The sequence below is a fragment of the Lagopus leucura genome, unplaced genomic scaffold (assembly GCF_019238085.1).
Source record: "Lagopus leucura isolate 7727_CA_CO unplaced genomic scaffold, USGS_WTPT01 Super-Scaffold_100009, whole genome shotgun sequence".
NCBI classification, from domain to species: domain Eukaryota; kingdom Metazoa; phylum Chordata; class Aves; order Galliformes; family Phasianidae; genus Lagopus; species Lagopus leucura.
In genome coordinates, this window is record NW_024962266.1 from 9,760,062 (window position 1) to 9,764,073 (window position 4,012).

General features: G+C 35.9%; 1 long non-coding RNA gene across 1 annotated transcript; it reads left to right on the forward strand.

Annotated features, from left to right (window-relative positions):
* Window positions 1–388: 388 nt before the first annotated feature.
* On the forward strand, window positions 389–3,156 carry LOC122181612. The gene is made up of 3 exons (XR_006179503.1): window positions 389–528; window positions 2,601–2,662; window positions 3,028–3,156. It is a non-coding gene; the product is annotated as an uncharacterized LOC122181612 (long non-coding RNA).
* Window positions 3,157–4,012: the final 856 nt, after the last annotated feature.

The window sequence follows — 4,012 nt, forward strand, 5'->3', positions numbered from 1 at the left end:
TGACGTGTAATTTGCCCCTTTAGAAAACAGCATTCTGTCTTTTGCTCTATTGTCTACATAGTGAGAAAAATCTTGAATTAATTTAAGTAGACTGTCAATCTAGGAGATACATTTTATGAGAAAATAGGTTGAGATTTACTACCTTACTTTGTGAAGTGTATCTACTAGGAGGCCTAAATCTTGCCATAGCTGCTAATCAGCATGAATACTTTGTTTGTAATTTAGGTTGGACATGAGAGAATTCAAGAAACATTCTTGACAAGTAGATGCAACCTTGGACATAAAGAAGATTCTGGTGCTGACATAAGGTCTTGTGTCATGAAACAAAAAAGTTCTAGCAAATTATAGCAAGCTAAGAGAAGCTAGGCATCTTGCAATGTTCACGCTTCTTTGCTGTAGTGTTTTCCAGCGTTGCACATGGACAAGCATCTGGACTTCAGGGCAAGTCCAAAGATAGATGTTGCAACAAACATAGCTCTGGAATAAAAACACCTGAAAATATCTCAGAAGAGCTGGCTATATGTTTTGGTAGGTATTTCTTGAAAATAATCCCATTACATCCTGAGTAGCTGTCTTGAGTTGTCTATAGCTCTTGACCATTCAGGTAGTTTCTGGAGTGCTTATCCCTTATTTCTTTGGGGAAATGAAGTTAGCTGCTACCCAGCAGTTCTCTTGTCCTTCTCTAAGAAGCAATGAGTTGAATAAGTCTTGCGTTCCCTGTCCCCAACCTGCCACCTTGCATTAAGGCAGTTGTTAGTTCACAAGTCATCCCACTATCTTCAGTAGGATTTCTCCTGTAAGTACTATGTACTTTATATTGGAGAGGTGGCTGAATCAGATCTAATATACATACAGGTCTGTTATAATATTTGATATTGTCTCGAATTTACCAGCAGCTGTTTTCTTCCACATAGTGGTGTAACTCGGGATCAACAGAATGACTTATTTTTAAAAAAAGTTTGCTCATGAATCTCTTGTTTGAATTCCAACATCCTTCTTTTTCTAAGGAAAGCACAATAGGAGCAAACGAAAATCCCCAAATATAATCAGTGGGAAAAAAAGTAAAGGAAATTTCAGATCACTAACAAACTGTGTATTTTCCATGCTATATGTCTTTTTCATGTGCTAATTTTAGCAAAACGAACTTTATCCAAAATATTGTTTTCTTTTTTTTAAATAATAAGTGAGGCATATTTGCAATAAATTCTTTTTAGTAATGAGTCCAGCCTGTCCTCTTTGTCCTTCTTCTGTACATCATTATTAGTACATCGTTCAAGTGATCTTAGTCATCTACTGTAAAGTGAAGTTTTTCTGTATCTCCACTGTTAGAACTGCTGAAGTTTTCTGCTTGCATGTATATGAATATTTATATAGATGATATTTTCAAGATTTCTTGGACCTTAGGTTCTTTACGAAGAATAATATTCAGATTTAAATGAATTAAAACAATTTCCTTGAAATTTATTGTGAAACCTCAACACTGTGTATAAACTAAAGCTTCCACAGAAATGTAGAATTGAGAATGCCCAATTTAGGTGAAGGTGTTAAGGACTGTTCATTTGGTTATGTATCTAGTAATAGAAGCACACATGTACTCCAATGTAAAAGTTGTAAGCATGTTATACAAACAGCTAACCTGTAGGTAAAAGCCAATTTAAGAATGAGCTGTTAGCTACTACTTGCCTTCTCAAATTGGAATTTGAAGTTTCATACAAGAGGTCTTCAGCAGAGTCACATGGACTGTGAATTTTTTGGATATTCTTTAATTATATCTATAAAAAGGGAGGGAGTACTGAAGCGTATTCTTTCCAGTGCTTGAGCTGTAGATGTCAGCAACTGAAGATTTAAACCAATATTGTTCTGAGAGCAGAATGTCATGCATTTTGCATTCAAGTCTTGTATCTGACCATATTCCTTTTGTATCTACTCACGCTCTCAGTGAGAAGAGCTGTAACAAATGCTATGCACTAAGATTTGTGGCAATGTGACATACTTGATAAATTATACGTAAAATGCACAGAATTCTACATCTGAATGATGCTTAGGAAGTTACAGTCTAGTCAGGAATATTTTTTTTTACTTTCAAAGGAAAGCTTTAGCAAAGGTGCTTTTGGCTTCTTATCCATTCTTTGCTACTACCCAAAACTCCCTCCTGAGGGTCATCTACAAAATCCAAATTTGTGAGTAAGCATGAAATAGATTTGCCAAGCTGCTGTCCACAAAGCACGTAACAACCTATTCTGTGAAAGGTGGAGGAAAAAAACAGATGGTTATAGCTTGAACATTTATTAGATTTCAAATATTAATTTGTTTAAAAGGGGATTATGTAGTTTAAATAAAGTAATTTAAAATTCATGTGAGACTCGGGAACCATTTCATCTGATCTTTGTGGAATATAACAGAGGTAAAAATTTTGGGTGCGTGTATAAGCATATATATATGTGTGTGTGTGTACATATGTGTGTGTTTATATATATATATATATGCACACATATCAGCAAAATAACTAGTAACATTACAATGGCTGAAATAGATGGCTTTCTCTAGCATCTCAGGGTCTCTTGTGTGAACTCCCTGAAAAGGAGCCTTTGTTTCCATAGGCAACAGAGTCACTGTGGCACTATGGATCAAACACATCCGGATTTACTTTTATGCCTCTGAGGTAAACAGTTGCCTGCTGCACTACATAAATACTGAAAGGAAAACTCTCCTGGTAAAAGACCTGACCAGCATGAACTGAGGGTAACTATGGGCTGCTGAGAAGAGCCTAGCTCAGGCAGCTCCCTGATAAAAATACCCTGGGCAAATGCTACATGTGTTGCCATTTTTGCCTTTCTGTCTTTTGTGTGAATTTCACAGCTTAGACTGATTAAAAAATAACAATAATTTTGTGTGTGTGTGTGTGTGTGTATCTTTCATGTTATCATCTCTGCTTTCCCACTTCCATGAAGAGTATGCTTTGTCTTGTTACAGTTATGTTGGTGAAAAAATTATCAATATTTTTACTTTTCATGGTTTGAGTTACAGAATCTGAGAACTGCAGCATTACATCTCAGCCATCCCAAACTGTTGTAGAAGCAGCTAAAAGGAAAGTTTCAGAAGAAAAAGGGCAAATCTTGCTTCTGTTTGAAATCATATCCTTACAATTTAATGGTACTGGAATAAATTCAAGCAACATATTATAAATGAATGCACATGAATAATGACCTTTAAATAAAAGAACTAGATGTCTTATGATTGTTGTTGTACAAGAAATATGAAGATCACAGAGAAATGTTAGCTACTGACAGGTAATGTTTGATTTTGCTGAATTTGCTTATTCATCTGACTAAAAAAAGTCATACTATGCAGTCTATTTTATTATTTTTTTAAATCTTGCTAATGTTTTTGTTCTCTTGAAGGCAGGCTTTCAGAGGTGCAAAGCACAGAGGCACTGTATGTTCCAGTGGTTCAATACAAGCAAAGTCTGATCTTAAATACACAAAAAATTAGATGCTGAGGTAAGAATTTTATTTACTGATTGATTGAAATTGATTGGTATTCACTCTCATGGAACTGAAACCACTTTTAATCCAGAAAATGATAAAAAATATCAGACTTTTGCCTCTGTTCTATGGAGATTTTTATAAAACTTATTCATCTTGCTGCTAAAAATGCTGTGGTAAGTAGCTTAATGAGAAGTCAGACATTGACCTGTACACAGAAGTTTGCAGAAGAGTGTTGGCTGTAAGAGTTTTCAGAGGCAGGGAAGTTGGGAAGCTCTCCTGTCAAAAGGTTGCTTCCCTCCTAAGGGTGCTGATTGCTCAGATGTGGTACCACAGATGCTAAAATGGGACTCAGCCTGTCCCTTTATTATCCTAGGCCTCCTTTTGCAGTCTATTTCTGCTAGACTAACTTCTCTTCAGGAATGGGTGCTGGAAGGTGCCCTTCTGTCTTTGACTTTCTCTGTCAAGAGAGGTTAGGCAGTGTGATATTTTTATCTCTGCTGTTCTTGTCACGGACAAAGTCTTGG